This window comes from Canis lupus, chromosome 8, assembly GCF_011100685.1.
Source record: "Canis lupus familiaris isolate Mischka breed German Shepherd chromosome 8, alternate assembly UU_Cfam_GSD_1.0, whole genome shotgun sequence".
Taxonomy (NCBI): domain Eukaryota; kingdom Metazoa; phylum Chordata; class Mammalia; order Carnivora; family Canidae; genus Canis; species Canis lupus.
The window spans coordinates 55868418-55890412 of NC_049229.1; positions in this window are offsets into that span (position 1 = coordinate 55868418).

Below are 21995 nucleotides of genomic sequence, written 5' to 3' on the forward strand. Positions count from 1 at the left end.
CTGCTTTGAGACTGTTCTTTTCTTCCCACTCACACTACCAAGTGAGGAAAAAAAAAAATACTGTTCTACCTCATGCTCCCTAATATAACTAACTTTAGAAGCATTTTTCTATTTTAAATTATTTAAGAGTTTTTTGCCTTTTTTTTTTTTCCATTTCACACACAGAGGAACACAGCAACCATTTTCTACAATGTTTTCTTTAGTGCAATTTCAAAGCTTAAGGCCTTGCAGAAAGGAGAGCTGAATCTGCCAGCATAAATTCAGGTCCCCCACCCCCACCACACACACTCTTATTCCAGTACAAATTCTATTGCTGGCAATACATACATCCTTTGAAGTGTAGAGATTTAATTTATGCACCAGGTGTTCCTTTATTCAAATTATACCTAGGTAACTATATTTTTGGCTGTAGTCATGAATCTGCTTACCAGTCAAAGATCATGGCAGAGACCTTTCCTACAGGACCCCATACAACCCTGTTCTTGACTTATAATTATGTGTTTTACATTTTAAAAACAAAACTCAAAGGTGTTTTTACTTTCATTTTTCTTACCAGACTATAAACATTCATGAGAAGAAGGACATTTCAAATTAATTTATTGGTGTATTGCCAGTACTACGTATTCTCCTTTCATAATATTTGGTGATTAAAATGTTATTGATAAAGGCTTCCAGGGATGCCTGGGTGGCTCAGCGGTTTAGTGCCTGCCTTCGGCCCAGGGCGTGATCCTGGAGACCCAGGATGGAGTCCCACATCGGGCTCCCTGCATTGAGCCTGCTTCTCCGTGTCTGTGTCTTTTCCTCTCTTTGTCTCTCATGAATAAATAAAATCTTAAGAAAAAAAATTAAAAATAAAAGGCTTCCACACAGTAAAAAAAATTAATCAACAAAACTAAAAGACAGCCTACTAAATGTGAGGATATATTTGCAAATGACATATTGATAAAAGCTTAGTATCCAAAATATATAAAGAACTTATTCAACTCAACACCTCAAAAATAAATAATCCAATTAAGAATGAGCACAAGAAAAATTTTTTTTTTTTAATTAAAAGAAAAAAAAGAATGAGCACAAGACATGAATAGACATTTCTCCAAAGAGGACATGCAGATGGCCAACAAACACTTGAAAAAAATGCTCAACATCACTTATCATCAGAGAAATGCAAATCAAAACCACAATGAAATATCATCTGACACCTGTCAGAATGGCTAAAATAAAATAAAATTAAAAAACCCACAAACACACATGAAATAAGTGTTGGTGAGGATGTCAATAAAAAAACCCTGTGTACTGTTGGTGGGAATGCAAACTGGTACACCCTCCCTGGAAAATATTATGGAGGTTCCTCAAAAATTAGAACACCCTATGATCCAGTATTCACACTGTGGGCTATTTACCCCCAAAATACAAAAATACCAAGTCAAAGGGATACATGTACCCTTTGTTTATTGCAGTATTATTTACAATAGTTAGGTATAGAAGAGCCAAAGTGTCTATTGACAGATGAATGGATAAAAGGATGACAAGTGAGTAGATAAAGATTTATATATATACAAGATGGAATTTTTTTTAATTTTTTAATTTATTTATGATAGAGAGAGAGAGAGAGAGAGAGGCAAAGACACAGGCAGAGGGAGAAGCAGGCTCCATGCACCAGGAGCCCGACATGGGACTAGATCCCGGGTCTCCAGGATCGCGCCCTGGGCAAAGGCAGGCGCCAGCGCTGCGCCACCCAGGGATCCCTACAAGATGGAATATTATTCACCCAATAAAAAGAATGAAATCTTGTCATTTGCAACAACATGGATGGAGCTAGAGGGTATAATTGCTAAGTGAAATAAATCAGTTGGACAAAGACAAATACCATATGATTTCACTCATATGTGGAATTTAAGAAACAAAGCGAATGAAAAAAGAGAGAGAAAGAGACCAAGAAACAGACTTGTAGCTAGAGAGAACAAGCTAATGGTTACAGGGTGAGTGGGGTGGGTAAAATAGGTGACGGGGACTAGAGAGAACAAACTAATGGTTATGGGATGGGGTAAAATAGGTGACTGGGATTAAAAAGTACAGTTAGTGTGATGAGCACTGAATAATGTATATAATTGTTGAATCAGTATATTATACATCTGAAACATATAACACTTAATGATTGATATGTTTTTTTCTAGTTCCATACATACATATATCCTTTTCTTCTTGGTAAGCTAAATTTCAGGAAGTGGTTATTTCTAGAGGCAGCATAGTGTGTAGTAGGTGAGATCATGAATTCTGGATCCACATTGCCTGGATTCATATCTCATCTCTACCTTGGGCAACTTATTCATTGGCTCATGGCCTCAGTTTCTCATCAATAAAATAGGGTTTTTGTAAGTAAAAAGTGAGTCAAAAATACCTGCAATACATACAATTTTGTCTTATAAGTAGAACGTGATGGATAAATGCTTCCTGTTATAGTTGTGTTTCAGGTTATCACTGAAGGAGTTGGGTTATCTACAGTCCCAGATTCTCTTGGAAAAAAAGAAAAATAGAAATTTTATCCTAAAGGCATTGATATTGTGGAAAATGGCAAAATTAACTTGATTGCACAACAAAAAGACACCTGTTACCTCAGAGAAAATCAATATACTAAATGTCCTAATGGGAATTTTACATCTAAAACCAAAAGATCTTTTTTAAAATTCCCCTGGCTATTCGGGGTCTTTTCTGATTCCACACAAATCTTAAAATAATTTGTTCTAACTCTCTGAAGAAAGTCCATGGTATTTTGATAGGGATTGCATTAAACGTGTAAATTGTCCTGGGTTACATTGACATTTTCAAATATTAATTCTGCCAATCCATGAGCATGGAATATTTTTCCATCTCTTTGTGTCTTCCTCAATTTCTTTCAGAAGTGTTCTATAGTTTTTAGGGTATAGATCCTTTACCTCTTTGGTGAGGTTTATTCCTAGGTATCTTATGCTTTTGGGTGCAATTGTAAATGGGATTGACTCCTTAATTTCTCTTTCTTCAGTCTCATTGATAGTGTATGGAAATGCCACTGACTTCTGGGCATTGATTTTGTATCCTGCCAAGCTACCAAATTGCTGTATGAGTTCTAGCAATCTTGGGGTGGAGGCTTTTGGGTTTTCTATGTAGAGTATCATGTCATCGGCGAAGAGGGAGAGTTTGACTTCTTCTTTGCCAAAAACATTCTTTGAATGCCTTTAATGTCTTTTTGTTGTCTGATTGCTGAGGCTAGGACTTCCAGTACTATGTTGAACAGCAGTGGTGAGAGTGGACATCCCTGTCTTGTTCCTGATCTTAGGGGAAAGGCTCCGAGTGCTTCCCCATTGAGAATGATATTTGCTGTGGGCTTTTTGTAGATGGCTTTTAAGATGTCGAGGAATGTTCCCTCTACCCCTACACTCTGAAGAGTTTTGATCAGGAAGGGATGCTGTATTTGGTCAAATACTTTCTCTGCATCTAATGAGAGGATCATATGGTTCTTTGTTTTTCTCTTCCTGATATGATGAATCACATTGATTGTTTTACAAGTGTTGAACCAGCCTTTTGTCCCCGGGGATAAATCCTACTTGGTCGTGGTGAATAATTTTCTTTATGTGCTGTTGGATCCTATTGGCTAGTATCTTGTTGAGAATTTTTGCATCCATGTTCATCAGGGATATTGGTCTATAATTCTCCTTTTTGGTGGGATCTTTGTCTGGTTTTGGAATTAAGGTGATGCTGGCCTCATAGAATGAATTTGGAAGTACTCCATCTCTTTCTATCTTTCCAAACAGCTTTCGTAGAATAGGTATGATTTCTTCTTTAAACGTTTGATAGAATTCCCCTGGGAAGCCATCTGGCCCTGGACTCTTGTGTCTTGGGAGGTTTTTGATGACTGCTTCAATTTCCTCCCTGGTTATTGGCCTGTTCAGGTTTTCTCTTTCTTCCTGTTCCAGTTTTGGTAGTTTGTGGCTTTCCAGGAATGCGTCCATTTCTTCTAGATTGCCTAATTTATTGGCGTATAGCTGTTCATAATATGTTTTAAAATCGTTTGTATTTCCTTGGTGTTGGTAGTGATCTCTCCTTTCTCATTCATGATTTTGTTAATTTGAGTCTTCTCTCTCTTCTTTTTAATAAGGCTGGCTAATGGTTTATCTATCTTATTAATTCTTTCAAAGAACCAACTCCTGGTTCTGTTGATCTGTTCCACAGTTCTTCTGGACTTCTGGTCTCGATTTCGTTGAGTTCTGCTCGATTCTTTATTAACTCTCATCTTCTGATCTATCTGCTGTTTTTTCTCTAGCTCCTTTATGTGTAAGGTTAGCTTTTGTATTTGAGTTCTTTCCAGTTTTTGAATGGATGCTTGTATTGCGATGTATTTCCCCCTTAGGACTGCTTTTGCTGCATCCCAAAGATTTTGAACAGTTGTATCTTCATTCTCATTAGTTTCCATGAATCTTTTTAATTCTTCCTTAATTTCCTGGTTGACCCTTTCATCTTTTAGCAGGATGGTCCTTAACCTCCACGTGTTTGAGGTCCTTCCAAACTTCTTGTTGTGATTTAGTTCTAATTTCAAGGCATTATGGTCTGAGAATATGCAGGGGACGATCCCAATCTTTTGGTATCGGTTCAGACCCGATTTGTGACCCAGTATGTGGTCCATTCTGGAGAAAGTTCCATGTGCACTTGAGAAGAATGTGTATTCAGTTGAGTTTGGATGTAAAGTTCTGTAGATATCTGTGGAATCCATCTGGTCCAGTGTATCATTTAAAGCTCTCGTTTCTTTGGAGATGTTGTGCTTAGAAGACCTATCGAGTATAGAAAGAGCTAGATTGAAGTCACCAAGTATAAGCATATCTGGGGGCATCACAATGCCAGATTTCAGGATGTACTACAAAGCTGTGGTCATCAAGACGGTGTGGTACTGGTACAAAAACAGACTCATAGATCAATGGAACAGAATAGAGAACCCAGAAGTGGACCCTGAACTTTATGGTCAACTAATATTCGATAAAGGAGGAAAGACTACCCATTGGAAGAAAGACAGTCTCTTCAATAAATGGTGCTGGGAAAACTGGACATCCACATGCAGAAGAATGAAACTAGACCACTCTCTTTCACCATACACAAAGATAAACTCAAAATGGATGAAAGATCTAAATGTGAGACAAGATTCCATCAAAATCCTAGAGAAGAATACAGGCAACACCCTTTTTGAACTCAGCCACAGTAACTTCTTGCAAGATACATCCACGAAGGCAAAAGAAACAAAAGCAAAAATGAACTATTGGGACTTCATCAAGATAAGAAGCTTTTGCACAGCAAAGGATACAGTCAACAAAACCAAAAGACAACCTACAGAATGGGAGAAGATATTTGCAAATGACATATCAGATAAGGGCTAGTTTCCAAGATCTATAAAGAACTTATTAAACTCAACACCAAAGAAACAAACAATCCAATCATGAAATGGGCAAAAGACATGAAGAGAAATCTCACAGAGGAAGACATAGACATGGCCAACATGCGCATGAGAAAATGCTCTGCATCACTTGCCATCAGGGAAATACAAATCAAAACCACACTGAGATACCACCTCACACCAGTGAGAATGGGGCAAATTAACAAGGCAGGAAACCACAAATGTTGGAGAGGATGCGGAGAAAAGGGAACCCTCTTACACTGTTGGTGGGAATGTGAACTGGTGCAGCCACTCTGGAAAACTGTGTGGAGGTTCCTCAAAGAGTTAAAAATAGACCTGCCCTACGACCCAGCAATTGCAGTGTTGGGGATTTACCCCAAAGATACAGATGCAATGAAACGCAGGGACACCTGCACCACGATGTTTATAGCAGCAATGGCCACAATAGCCAAGCTGTGGAAGGAGCCTCGGTGTCCATCTAAAGATGAATGGATAAAAAAGATGTGGTTTATGTATACAATGGAATATTACTCAGCCATTAGAAATGACAAATACCCACCATTTGCTTCAACGTGGATGGAACTGGAGGGTATTATGCTGAGTGAAGTAAGTCAATGGGAGAAGGACAAACATTATATGTTCTCATTCACTTGGGGAATATAAATAATAGTGAAAGGGAATATAAGGGAAGGGAGAAGAAATGTGTGGGAAATATCAGAAAGGGAGACAACGTAAAGACTGCTAACTCTGGGAAACGAACTAGGGGTGGTAGAAAGGGAGGAGGGCAGGGGGTGGGAGTGAATGGGTGACGGGCACTGGGGGTTATTCTGTATGTTGGTAAATTCAACACCAATAAAAAATAAATTAAAAAAAATAAAATAAAACCAAAAGATTAACTAGCTGCCTTAAAGAAAAAATAGGGAACACTCTTGGGGTTAGTTGTCTCTCTTAATGCTAAGAAAATTGACTAGAAGAAACAAATCTGAAATACTAATGCAAATATTAATAGTGAGAAACATGAAGATTTTACATTTTTGAATTTGTGAAATAACTGCCCATTTAGAGCCATAGTAGAAGTTAAAACTTAACAAGTACTGGCATATGATAAATTTGAATGATTTTTAGTGAATGAAAAATTATACTTGTTCGTGAAGTTTAAAAGTGAAAGAAAAAAAAAAAAAAAAACAAAACTTTTAGCCCTGTTACTTCATTCAGGAAAGAAATTTGGGAAGTATGGTGAAAGGTCTGAAATTAGGATACAACATTAAGTGCTTTCCTGACAACTTTGAGCACCTAGGCCAAACCACAATTCTCAGCTCTCACCAGATATGACCCTCACTCTGGAGGAAACACTCCCCTCTCTGCTTGTTCCCTTCAGTTCAGAACTGAACCTAACTTCCCTGCCAGCCTTGAAGAATTATCCAAACGAACTAATCACATCCTCTGATGGAAATGTGGAGTCACCCAACCCCTTGTTCCTGCACAAGAGCCTGCTTTCCATAGCCCCTGCACACGTATTCTGTTCCCAAGTGCAACATCTCATGGCCCTGCATAGTGTGCCATGCTCTTCTCCCCCAGACTATGAGCCTATGTGCCTAATTAACTGCTGTCAGACTCATCTTCTCAGTGTCTGGTGTCTTGTGTTCAGCCATCTTCAGAACCCTAGAGTGGGACTTAATGCCTCACTAATGCACAAAAAGGATGGGGACTAAACAGGAGAATGATTTGTCATTTTTTATTAACTCCTTTAATGTCATTATTATATGATGAAAACTGGAAATGCCCTCTTATTCCATAATCTTCTTTACTCATTAATCAGTGAGGATTTATTTCCCCAGATTTTCACTCTTTCCAAATAATGTTACCAAAAAATGAAGAAATAAGCATCCTTATGCATTCTATTAGTTTTCTCTTGCTGCCTATCAAATTCTCACAAATGTAGTTCCTTGAAACTGCATGCAGAATTCTGTAGGTCAGCAGACATTGCATTATTGGGTTTTCTGTTCAGGGTCTCACCAGGCTGAAATCAACACGTTGGCTAGATTGGATTCGTATTTGATGATCAGCATCCTTCTAGGTAGCTGTTTTTTTGTAGAGTTTATTTCTGGAGTACCAAGGTCCTTGTTTATAAGCAGATTGTTGGCTGGGGAACCACTCTCACGTAGAGACCTCCTCTAATTCCTTGCCATCCAACCCTTTGTCCCCTCAGCAACTTACAGCATTAACACTTGCTTTCTTCCAGCTCCCCAAGGCATATCGCTCAAACTTTATTTTCTGCCATCATCCTAGAAAAACCTCTCTGCTTTTAAGGGCTCACATGATGAAGTTAGGCCCACCTAGAATTATTTTCCACCGTAAGGTCAACTATGATAGGGTCCTCCAGAATATATATAAAATTTATTATAAGGTATTGGCTCATTTATTATAAATATTTATTTATTTATTTATTTATTTATTTATTTATTTATTTATTATAAGGTATTGGCTCACATGATTATATTTATTTATAATAAGGTATTGGCTCATGTGATTATTTATATAAATATTTATTTATTTAATCATTTATTATTAGGTATTGGCTTATACATTAATTAATTAATTAATTATAAGGTATCAGTTCACGTGATTATAAGCTTCCTGAGCTTATTCTGTTCATGACCAAAAGAGGATATTGACATTTGCCCTGACTTTTGTCAGAGTTATTTTGAAGTTCAAATGTGCTAAGTTCTAAAAAACATTTTGTATTGCGTTAAACACCCTGTAAAGATAATACTACTTATCTGAAATATCACTTATTTAATGGTTACTCTAAGTTATATTCTACTGTCAGCTCTTCAAAAGAATAATTGCATTTCATCTTCACACTATATTTATTGTAGTCATTTTATATGTAAGGAAACTGGGGCTGAGATGCAACCAAAATTTAAAACTAAACGCACTCCAGAGGCCACAACACTAATCAAGTTTTATTTTGCTGTATGTAAAGGTTTTATTTGATTTGAGTTTTCTTATTTTTTTCATGTTTTCTTCATTTCTCATTCACATTCTTTTCAGATCACACCTCAATCCTGAATTTTGCCTTTTATCTTTTAATCATTCATCACTATTTTTTTTCTATCTGAAATTTTGCTTCAGTTAGCATCAAACTGTTTTCCCCTTGATGATACTTTCTGTTTTGGTGTGATGCCTTTTCTTCCTGCTGTCCTATGCTTATCTGCAAGAAAAAAAAAATAATGAAAACTATGCCCTTCTGTTTATACATTTTTCTTTTTCATTGATGGCAATTAGCATCAATGTCATTTTATTATGAGGAAAAATAAAGCAGAAAACACATTTAATGTTTTAAAACCCCAATTTTTAACAAGCAAAGTCTTTCATAGACTGTGGGACACAGCTTTATATCTTGAGCAAGCAAATTATGCAGAGAAACACTGAGTCCTTGTCTTAGTGAATAAAAATTATATTATATTTGGGTTTTAGTTGTATTTGGGCTTTATTCAATTTCTTTTCAATAGATTTATTGGGAAAAAGAGGAATTTTTGAATGCTTTAGTGACTCAATTATAGCATTCTCTTAGAATTTGCTCATTTTATCATTAACAGAGATCCTAATATAACTATTGACCCATTGGACTGGACCAAGTATTATTATTTGTGAAACATAACACAAATAGTTGGTGCTGGAAGTCTTTTTTTAATAGTCTACAGGAATCCACTCTCAGATGTGCATCTAAGATAAAAGGGGTCTACAATATTGGCTTGAATCTATTGTGTAAATCATAGCTGAAATGGCTGCAGAAGTTTCTAGGTGTCTGAGTAGTTTTAGTAGAGCTGTGCCAGATTAAACAAGGAAATGGAATTCCAAGTAGGTCTTGATTATTTTGGCCATATTATGGGAAAATTTGGGATATACCACATTAAATGCATGTGTTTATAAAACATTCTCTTGAAGGAGCACCTAGGTGGCTCAGTTGGTTAAGTATCTGACTTTGGTTAAGGTCTTGATCCCAGGGTCCTGGGACCTAACTCTGCATCAGGTTCTGCACCTGGAGAGGAGTCTGCTTCCCCTTTCCCTCTGCTTCTCCTTCACTTGTGTTCTCTTTCTTTCTCTCCCTCAATAAATAAATATAATCTTTAAAAAATAAATAAATAATACATTTAAAAATAAATAGATAAATAATTCTCTTTAAATGTTAGTAAAGGTGACAAAGTAGAATAGAGTAGTTTTATAGAATCTAATGTGCACAATAAGAGACATTCAAGATATATATATAGCTGGCCATAGTGTCACAAATTGAATTATAATTTAATTTATAGTGATTATGAAACTGAAATCAAAACCTATACTTTGATTTTTGTATTATGTTTTGCTACTTTAAAAAAATTATTTATTTATTAATTTTAGAGGTAGAGAGACAGCAGGCAGAGAGGGGCAGAAAAATAGTGAGAGAAAGAATCTCAAGCAGACTCCCTGCTGAGCATGGAGCCCAATACAGCACTCAATCCCAGGACCCTGAGATCATGACCTGAGCTGAAATCAAGATTTGGATGCCTATATGACTTAGTGACCCAGGTGCCACCATAAGCTTTGTTACTTTTATTAAGTAATATTGATCATTGTGAAAACTTTCTTGACAAGGATAATTTGGTTTTCTCTTTCTCTCTATTTCCTAATCCCTCTAGGCAGGAGACACCAAATACAGTATTTTCTCTGATACTTCCAGGTCATCACAAAATGTAGCAACTTAAGTGTCCATTCACAGATGAATGGATAAAGAAGCTACAGTGTATATATAATGGAATACTATTCAGCCATTAAAAAAGGAGGAGATCCTGCCATCTGTGACAACAGAGATGGACCTAGAGAATATTACGCTAAGTGAAATATGTCAAACTGAGAAGGACATTTACCACATGATCTCACTTACATGTGGAATCTAAAAAAATAAAACACATAAATAAACAGCTAAACCAGACTTGGAAATACAGAGAACAAAATGATGGTTGTCAGAGGGGAGTGGGAAGATGGGCAGAATGGGCTAAGGCTGAGTGGGAGATACAGGTTGCCAGTTATGGAATGAATACATCATGGGAACAAAAGGTTAGCATAGCATAGGAAACAATAATCACTGGTATTGTAATAGTGCTGCATGATGACAGATGGTAGCAATACTTGTGGTGAGCATAATGTAATGTATGAAGGTGTTGAATCACTACATTGTTACCTGGAACTAGTGTAACATATATCAACTATATTTAAATTTTTTAAAATTAAAAATTATAAACATAATTAGAAAAAGAATTGGAATAGAAAAAATGCAGTTCTTTTTAATTAAGAAATATTGGGGGATCCCTGGGTGGCACAGCGGTTTGGCGTTCTGCCTTTGGCCCAGGGCGCGATCCTAGAGACCCGGGATCGAATCCCACATCAGGCTCCCAGTGCATGGAGCCTGCTTCTCCCTCTGCCTGTGTCTCTGCCCCTCTCTCTCTCTCTCTCTGTGTGACTATCATAAAAAAAAAAAAAAGAAATATTGGTACTTCTAAAATGAGTTCTATAACAATAATTAAAATAAAATAAAAATAAGCATTTCTCATGAATTCACAAGATTTTGTGACTCTTTTTTCTTTTTCTTTTTTTTTTAATTTTTATTTATTTATGATAGTCACAGAGAGAGAGAGAGAGAGAGAGAGGCAGAGACACAGGCAGAGGGAGAAGCAGGCTCCATGCACCGGGAGCCCGATGTGGGATTCGATCCCGGGTCTCCAGGATCGCACCCTGGGCCAAAGGCAGGCACTAAACCGCTGCGCCACCGAGGGATCCCTTCTTTTTTTTTTTTTTTTTTAATCAAGGTACAATTATTAAAGCAGACTTAAAAACTTTAGAATCTTAGAATAGAAAGTTCTATGTCCTGATCTTTAAAAATGGTGGCTCAGTTGGTTGAGTATCTGACTCTTGGTTTCAGCTCAGGTTGTGATCTCAGGATCTTGAGATACAGTCCCATATGGCACTCTGTGCTCAGTGTGGAGTCTGTTTGAGACTCCTTCCCTCTCCCTCCTCCCACCTGCAAGTACTGTCTCTCTAAAATAAATAAATAAAATTTTTAAAAATGAGAATGTAGATCATGAATTATAATTTTTTTCTCCTCCTATGAGACAATATAGGGAAGAAAAAATTTTCAAGTCCCAAGAATTGTAAAAGATTATGTCTCAAGATAATATCAGTTTTTAATACTTAAGAATTTTTGCATGTTTAATTTTATGGCAGCAAATTCAAATTTTTCAGAAAATCACCATAAGCTTTTCCTGTAGTTTTATCATTGTTGTTAAAAGTGTCATTCATAGAAAGACAGCTTATATTTATCTAATTTTATATAGCATATATGAAAAGTCATTCAAAATATTTAATTTTTCAACTTTATTGAGGTATAAATGACACATAAGAGTTGTGTATATATTTAAAGTATACAACATGACTATTTGATATTGATTAACATTGTGAAATGAATACCATAATCAGGATAATTACAATTAACATGTATATCACTTCACATAGTTACCTTTGTTTTTTTGGATGTGATAAGAACATTTAAGATCTACCCTCTTAGCAAATTTCAAGTATAAAATACTAAAGAGATATTTTTTTCATTACAAATGACCATAAGGTATGTGAAACTATGCTCAACACCATCATTAAGGAAATGTCAACTAAAACCACAGTGAAATATCACCTCACACCTATGAGAATGACTGTTAACAAAGACAACACATTAAAATTAATGATGAAGATGTGGATAAAGGGGGTCCTTGAACATAAATTGGACAGCCTCATGGAAAGAAAAATCTTTCTCAGAAAGGTAAGGATACAGTCACCTTATGATCTAGCAATTACACTTCTGGATATATGTCCTAAGGAGAATGAAAACTGGCTATCAAATAATTATCTGCACTCCTATGTTCATTGCAGCATCATTCACAATAGCCAAGATATGGAAACAACCTGAGTCTGTTGATAGATGAATGGATTAAAATGTGTTATATCTCTACTTACACCTATATATCATATGTCAATATCAAATATTATTCCGTCACAAGAAGGAAGGAAATCCTGCCATTTGAAACAACATGGATGAACCTAGAGGACATTATACTAAATGAAGTAAGCCAGACAGAGCAAGACAAAAGCTCTGTGATTTCACTTACATGTAAAATCTAAAAAGATAGATCTTACAAAAGCAGGGAATAGAAAGAATGGTGGTTGCCAGAAGTCAAAGGACAGGGAAAATGCTGAGATGGTCATTGGAAGATACAAACTTCTGGTTATATAATTAATACATTCTAGGGATCTAATGTGAAACATGCTGACTCTAGTAAATAATATGTATTTTATACTCAAAATATTTAATTTTAAATTAGAACTAAATATACTGTGTTTTCCAGGAATAGTTTTATTTAAGAGGTGTTATCAAATAATATTTTGTGAGGCAATTTCTTTCTTTTTTTATTGGGTAATCAATTCATAGATTCAACAAACAGTAGCACCAGTAATGAACCAGGTATTATGTGCTACAGGGTTTAGAGGTAAAAGAATCACTTCTCTCCCCAAAAGAGTTTATACTTTATTGGGCATGTTGGTGAAGTAGATATTTACAATGTTATTACAATATATCTGACTTAAATAGCCTAAGACTTTCTATATCACCTACAGATTTATGAATACCACTGTCATGGTAAAAGTGAAGTAAATTTTAAATAAAATATTTATTACTTCTATGGAAATTTAATTATTTTGTAAATAAACAATTTTCCTTATTTAAAAATTTTTATTTTAAGAAAAACTGCTTTTCAGAGGTTTTCTCCCATTGTCTTTACTTTCATCAATAGAATATCATGTAAGTTTTAAAAAATCCTTTAGAGATTAGTTTTGTATGACATGGAAAGAAAAATACAGCAAATAATGCTGAGGTGGATAAAATGATAGTTACCTATTTTCTATATCTTAGCCATTACATATAGTACAAACAGTATTTTTCAATTTTAATTTAACCAATTTATTTTTATTTTTTATATAATATTTTGCATATTCAAATTCATTATTTTAAAAGAGGTCCATATTCTTCACCTTATTTTGAAAAAGGTCCCTGGCACAGACAATATTAAGAACTCTTAATAAAGTGTAGACCAGGAGAAGAATTGGAAGACATTTTTCGAGTCATATGTTGAAGAACAGTTCTGTGTCAGGCAAAGAAAGTGGTGCAGAAGGACCATTTTAGGGAATATCATTTGCTAAACACAGATGATTGCAAAGTAGCAAGGTTGTCAAACCACAGTCTATTAGGTATATTTCTTCTCCTTTTTGAAATGTTCATTGCTATCATTAGTTCATTATCATACTGAATTTCAGGACAAAATATTAGGTCATTTGTAAATTCTTTTGTTATTTTAACTCAGAGTTTATCAAGGGGACAAATTTGGGAAAAATGACTTCTTTGTGATACTGATGTTTTTCTTGTCCATGAAAATGTTTTGTCTAGTATTTTTTAGGATGTATTTCATGCTCTTTAACAGCTTTAAAATTTTCTTCACATACTTCCATATCAATTACTAGATTAATTGGTATTTTGGGTTTTTATTTCTTTCTTGCTATTGTAATTGTGGAACAATTAGATCCATTAAGATTTTAATTTTCAAATTGTTTTTTTAATAATAAATTTAATTTTTATTGGTGTTCAATTTGCCAACATACAGAATAACACGCAGTGCTCAGCCTGTCAAGTGCCCCCCTCAGGGCCTGTCACATACTCATCCCTACCCTCCACCCCCTTCACCTTCCACCATCCCTAGTTCGTTTCCCAGAGTTAGGAGTTTTTATGTGCCGTCTAACTCTCTGATATTTCCCACCCATTTCTTCTCCCTTCCCTTCTATTCCCTTTCACTATTATTTATATTCCCCAAATGAATGAGAACATACACTGTTAGTACTTCTCCAATTGACTTATTTCACTCAGCATAATACGCTCCAGTTCCATCCACGTTGAAGCAAATGGTGGGTATTTGTCATTTCTAATAGCTGAGTAATATTCCATTGTATACATAAACCACATCTTCTTTATCCATTCATCTATCGATGGACACCGAGGCTCCTTCCACAGTTTGGCTATTGTGGACATTGCTGCTAGAAACATCGGGGTGCAGGTGTCCCTGCGTTTCATTACATCTGTATCTTTGGGGTAAATCCCCAACACTGCAATTGCTGGGTCATAAGGTAGGTCTATTTTTAACTCTTTGAGGAACCTCCACACAGTTTTCCAGAGTGGCTGCACCAGTTCACATTCCCAGCAACAGTGTAAGAGGGTTCCCTTTTCTCCGCATCCTCTCCAACATTTGTTGTTTCCTGTCTTGTCAATTTTCCCCATTCTCACTGGTGTGAGGTGGTATCTCATTGTGGTTTTGATTTGTATTTCCTTGATGGCAAGTGATGCAGAGCATTTTCTCATGTGCATGTTGACTATATCTATGTCTTCCTCTGTGAGATTTCTCTTCGTGTCTTCTGCCCATTTCATGATTAGATTGTTTGTTTCTTTGGTGTTGAGTTTAATAAGTTCTTTATAGATCTTGGAAACTAGCCCTTATCTGATATGTCATTGCAAATATCTTCTCCCATTCTGTAGGTTGTCTTTTAGTTTTGTTGACTGTATCCTTTGCTGTGCAAAAGCTTCTTATCTTGATGAAGTCCCAATAGTGCATTTTTGCTTTTGTTTCTTTTGCCTTCGTGGATGTATCTTGCAAGAAGTTACTGTGGCCGAGTTCAAAAAGGGTGTTGCCTGTGTTCTCCTCTAGGATTTTGATGGAATCTTGTCTCACATTTAGATCTTTCATCCATTTTGAGTTTATCTTTGTGTATGGTGTAAGAGAATGGTCTAGTTTCATTCTTCTGCATGTGGATGTCCAATTTTCCCAGCACCATTTATTGAAGAGACTGTCTTTCTTCCAATGGGTAGTCTTTCCTCCTTTATCGAATATTAGTTGACCATAAAGTTCAGGGTCCACTTCTGGGTTCTCTATTCTGTTCCATTGATCTATGTGTCTGTTTTTGTGCCAGTACCACACTGTCTTGATGACCACAGCTTTGTAGTACAACCTGAAATCTGGCATCCTGATGCCCCCAGCTATGGTTTTCTTTTTTAAAATTCCCCTGGCTATTCGGGGTCTTTTCTGATTCCACACAAATCTTAAAATAATTTGTTCTAACTCTCTGAAGAAAGTCCATGGTATTTTGATAGGGATTGCATTAAACGTGTAAATTGCCCTGGGTAACATTGACATTTTCACAATATTAACTTTGCCAATCCATGAGCATGGAATATTTTTCCATCTCTTTGTGTCCTCCTCACTTTCTTTCAGAAGTGTTCTATACTTTTTAGGGTATAGATCCTTTACCTCTTTGGTTAGGTTTATTCCTAGGTATCTTATTCTTTTGGGTGCAATTGTAAATGGGACTGACTCCTAAATTTCTCTTTCTTCAGTCTCATTGTTAGTGTATAGAAGAAATGCCACTGACTTCTGGGCATTGATTTTGTATCCTGCCACACTACCGAATTGCTGTATGAGTTCTAGCAATCTTGGGGTGGAGGCTTTTGGGTTTTCTATGTAGAGTATCATGTCATCGGCGAAGAGGGAGAGTTTGACTTCTTCTTTGCCAATTTGAATGCCTTTAATGTCTTTTTGTTGTCTGATTGCTGAGGCTAGGACTTCCAGTACTATGTTGAATAGCAGAGGTGAGAGTGGACATCCCTGTCTTGTTCCTGATCTTAGGGGAAAGGCTCCCAGTGCTTCCCCATTGAGAATGATATTTGCTGTGGGCTTTTCATAGATGGCCTTTAAGATGTTGAGGAATGTTCCCTCTACCCCTACACTCTGAAGAGTTTTGATCAGGAATGGATGCTGTATTTGGTCAAATGCTTTCTCTGCATCTAATGAGAGGATCATATGGTTCTTGGATTTTCTCTTGCTGATATGATGAATCACATTGATTGTTTTACAATTGTTGAACCACCTTGTGTCCCGGGAATAAATCCTACTTGGTCGTGGTGAATAATTTTCTTTATGTGCTGTTGGATCCTATTGGCTAGTATCTTGTTGAGAATTTTTGCATCCATGTTCATCAGGGATATTGGTCTATAATTCTCCTTTTTGGTGGGATCTTTGTCTGGTTTTGGAATTAAGGTGATGCTGGCCTCATAGAACGAATTTGGAAGTACTCCATCTCTTCTATCATTCCAAACAGCTTTCGTAGAATAGGTATGGATTTCTTCTTTAAACGTTTGATAGAATTCCCCTGGGAAGCCATCTGGCCCTGGACTCTTGTGTCTTGGGAGGTTTTTGATGACTGCTTCAATTTCCTCCCTGGTTATTGGCCTGTTCAGGTTTTCTCTTTCTTCCTGTTCCAGTCTTGGTAGTTTGTGGCTTTCCAGGAATGCGTCCATTTCTTCTAGATTGCCTAATTTATTGGCATATAGCTGTTCATAATATGTTTTAAAATCGTTTGTATTTCCTTGGTGTTGGTAGTGATCTCTCCTTTCTCATCCATGATTTTGTTAATTTGAGTCTTCTCTCTCTTCTTTTTAATAAGGCTGGCTAATGGTTTATCTATCTTATTAATTCTTTCAAAGAACCAACTCCTGGTTCTGTTGATCTGTTCCACAGTTCTTCTGGTCTCGATTTCATTCAGTTCTGCTCGAATCTTTATTAATTCTCTTCTTTTGCTAGGTGTAGGATCTATTTGCTGTTTTTTCTCTAGCTCCTTTAGGTGTAAGGTTAGCTTTTGTATTTGAGTTCTTTCCAGTTTTCAAATGGATGCTTGTATTGTGATGTATTTCCCCCTCAGGACTGCTTTTGCTGCATCCCAAAGATTTTGAACGGTTGTATCTTCATTCTCATTAGTTTCCATGAATCTTTTTAATTCTTCCTTAATTTCCTGGTTGACCCTTTCATCTTTTAGCAGGATGGATCTTAACCTCCACGTGTTTGAGGTCCTTCCTAAACTTCTTGTTGTGATTTAGTTCTAATTTCAAGGCATTATGGTCTGAGAATATGCAGGGGATGATCCCAATCTTTTGGTATCGGTTCAGACCCGATTTGTGACCCAGTATGTGGTCTATTCTGTAGAAAGTTCCATGTGCACTTGAGAAGAATATGTATTCAGTTGAGTTTGGATGTAAAGTTCTGTAGATATCTGTGAAATCCACCTGGTCCAGTGTATCATTTAAAGCTCTCGTTTCTTTGGAGATGTTGTGTTTAGAAGACCTATCAAGTGTAGAAAGCTCCATTTTGAAGTCACCAAGTATAAGTGTATTATTATCTAAGTATTTCTTACACTTTGGTTATTAATTGATTGATATATTTGGCAGCTCCCACATTCAGGGCATATATATTGAGGAATTGTGAAGTCCTCTTGTTGGCTAGATCCTTTAAGTATGAGATAGTGTCCCTCTTCATCTCTCACTACAGTCTTCGGGGTAAATTTTAGTTTATCTGATATAAGGATGGCTACCCCTGCTTCTTTTGAGGGCCATTTGAATGGTAAATGGTTCTCCAACCTTTTATTTTCAGGCTGTAGGTGTCCTTCTGTCTAAAATGAGTCTCTCGTAGACAGCAAATAGATGGGTCCTGCTTTTTTATCCAGTCTGAAACCCTGTGCCTTTTGATGGGGTCATTAAGCCCGTTCACATTCAGAGTTACTATTGAGAGATAGGAGTTTATTGTCATCATGATATCTATTCAGTCATTGTTTTTGTGGATTGTTCCACTGAACTTCTTCTTAAAGGGGAATTTTAAGAGTCTCCCTTAAAATTTCTTGCAGAGCTGGTTTGGAAGTCACATATTGTTTTCAGTTGCTGCCTGTCTTGGAAGCTCTTTATCTCTCCTTCCATTCTGACAGGTGATTTGGGGACCCTACTCCTCCGCATCTTCGTAGTTCTCTAATTTTCAAATTGTTGATGTCTGTGTTTAGGAAAGCAATTTGAATAGGTTTTATCTTTGATAAAATTTCTGTGTTGTTAATAGCTTTAAAAAGCTCATCAGTCATCTTTCGATGGGTCCCCAAATCACCTATCCCCACCAAATTACCTAGATAACCTTCAAATCATCCTGAAAATCTATGAATTTGGCCTGAGATTTAAAGAGAGAACAGCTGAAACGCTACCGTGACAAGAGTTCGGCTTCTATCAAGGTAGGAACACGGGAAAAAAAAAGAATAAAGAAACAAAAGGCCTCCAAGGGGGAGGGGCCCCACGAGGAGCCGGGCTGAGGCCGGGGTGAGTGTCCCCAGGACAGGAGAGCCCCGTCCCGGAGAAGCAGGAAGATGAGTGGATAAAGAAGATGTGGTTTATGTATACAATGGAATATTACTCAGCCATTAGAAATGACAAATACCCACCATTTGCTTCGACGTGTATGGAACTGGAGGGTATTATGCTGAGTGAAGTAAGTCAGTCGGAGAAGGACAAACATTATATGTTCTCATTCATGTGGGGAATATAAATAATAGTGAAAGGGAATAGAAGGGAAGGGAGAAGAAATGTGTGGGAAGTATCAGAAAGGGAGACAGAACGTAAAGACTGCTAACTCTGGGAAACGAACTAGGGGTAGTAGAAGGGGAGGAGGGCGGGGGGTGGGAGTGATTGGGTGACGGGCACTGGGGGTTATTCTGTATGTTGGTAAATTGAACACCAATAAAAAATAAATTAAAAATAAATAAATAAAAATAAAAAGCTCATCAGGAGCAGCTCGGGTGGCTCAGCGGTTCAGCACCACCTTCGGCCCAGGGCATGATCCTGGAGACCTGGGATCGAGTCCCACATCGGGCTCCCTGAATGGAGCCTGCTTCTCCCCCTGCCTGTGATTCTGCTTCTTTCTCCCCCGCCCCTTTGTCTTTCATGAATAAATAAATAAAATAAAATCTTTAATAAAAGGTTTTTAAAAAAATCTCATCAATATAGTTATTTTTTGTATCATTCTATCACATTTACATACCTTTCTCCATTTCTTTCTCTCTCTCTCTCTCTCTCTGTCTCTCTCTTTCAATCTCTCTCTCTTTCTCTCTCTCATTTTTTATTATGCACTGCTGGGATCTACAGTGTTATATTAAATAGTCATAGCAGTTTTAGAATACAGCCTTTTCCTGGAAGTTAAAAGAAAAACATAGTTTATAATTTATTTTGGATAACAATTCTTTACCTGGTGAAAGAGTTCTACTACTAATTTTCTATGAGTTGATTTTAAAGTAATGGATATTTTACAAAATCTTTTTCTAAAACTATTGAGATGATAATATGCTCTTTTTTCCTCCTTTATTCTTTTAATCCAAAAGTTAACATAAGTCATTTTTAAATGTTGAAACTTCCTTTCACATCTGAAGGAAACTCTTCCTAATTAAGATTTGTTTTCAATATGTTCATAAGAGAGAGTGGTTGCACTGCTGGTGGAAAGTGACAGAAGAGCACATTAGAAATTTTATAAGAAAAAAATATGTTCAGACACTGTTTAAATCGTTAAATTAAAAATATTACAGATTTTGAATGAAAGCAATTAAACATGTATGGTTATCACATCTGAGCTTTCTGGCCCTCTTTCTTCATTCCAATAAGCCTAGAGGTTGTGAAAGAAGAGAACTTGACGTAGCTAGTAAGTTAGATTTTTTCAGTATCTTCCCATCATGCCTACTCTAATGATGAGATTTTAGAGGAATTAAACTTTTGGCCAGTGTCTCTTTGCCTTAGGTTCATCTCCTTTTCACCAGTGGAATGAGGTACCAGCTACAGTAGCTTTTTAATGAGATTATTTCCCAAATTTTTGAGGAAATTAGAAAGTGGAGTTAAAAGTGGTATACTTGGGAATCCCTGGGTGGCTCAGTGGTTTGGCGCCTGCCTTTGCCCAGGGCGCCATCCTGGAGTCCTGGGATCGAAGTCCTGTGTTAGGCTCCCTGCATGGAGCCTGTTTCTCCCTCTGCCTGTGTCTCTGCTTCTCTCTGTCTCTCTATCATGAGTGAAAAAATAAAATATTAAAAAAAGGTAGTATACATTTCATATATAGTGAGTGCTCAGTATATTACAATTATTTTTTTTTTTATAGTGGAGATAAGCATGACTTCAATAAAAGAGAAATTAGGGACTCAGCAATTGAGTGCCTGCCTTTAGCCCAGGGATCAAGTCCCACATCAGGCTCCCTGCTTCTCTCTCCGCCTCTCATTCTGGGTCTCTCAAGAATAAATAAATAAAATCTTAAATAAATAAATAAATAAATATTCCCTACTTATATGGCATTATGGTTTCTAATTGTCCTTATTTTATATGTAAATTTTATTTTATGCATTCACCTGTAGTTCTCTGATTGTCATGCTCAAGTTTAGCATATGACAGTATTTTTCAACTTCTCATAGGTGACTTTCAAAAAAATTCCTTTCCACCACATTTTACAGGAAAAGGCATATCCTTTAGTTGCTTTAACAGATAAAAGTCAGTCAACACACCTGAATTTACAAGGGGATCTCCGTCCCAGATTGCCTTATATTCCAAGGCACTCACAATTATGTTCTTGTTTGTTTTCATTTTTCTCATAATGTTGGTGGTTTAAATAGAGTCTCAATCCTTAGGGTCTCTGAACAGTATGCAAAATTTTACAAACACCATTAGTTTGTGTTTATTATCTTGACTTTTTTTTTCTTTTTCTTTTTTTAACTATCTTGACTTTAATATCTCTTTTTAAATTTCTTGGATAATTTCTTGCCCTTGGATAATTACTTGCTTTCAAACTTTAATGTTCTTTTTTGTATTATATTTTATGTAGTATTTCCATGTATTTATAACAGCCTTAATTCACCATCTTACTGAAATTGTTAACAAATTTCTTTTTCACTCATTCCTCACATCCAACCCATCAATAAACAACTTTTGATTTAAATTCTATCTATCTATCTATCTATCTATCTATCTATCTATTATCTATCTATCTATCTATCTATCTATCTATCATCTATCTATCTCTATCTATCTATCTATATATATGTATTTAAGTGGCTTGGAATATGGAGCAATTAGAGATAACATTACATAGATAGAAAGCAATAGATTTAAACTATTTTTGAAAACATGATTTTTATCATTGGAAATTGTAAATCATTCTTGGGTTTGGGGTTTGCTGAGATGAAGCTTCAATGAGAGAAATATTTTTGGGATATGGGAATCAAGATTTATGTTCTAGTAATATTAGATTTGTGATATTTCTCAGATATCAGTAGAAATTTAAAATTAGAAGTTGTATCTCTATACATGAACAAAGGTTTACATTTTTTAAATATATTTATAGATAATGCTTAAGTAATATTAGTGTGTTAAAAAAATGTGCAGAAGCCAAGAATTTACTCTGGGGCACTCCAACATTGAAAATTCATTCAAACTAACAAAAAATAAAAAGTAAAAAGATTTGGGAAAAGAGACTAAAGAGAACCAACTGGTAAAATAAGTTGAGAAACAGAATCCGAGAAAATTCAAGTAAGAAATCATAAGCAATGATCAACTATACAA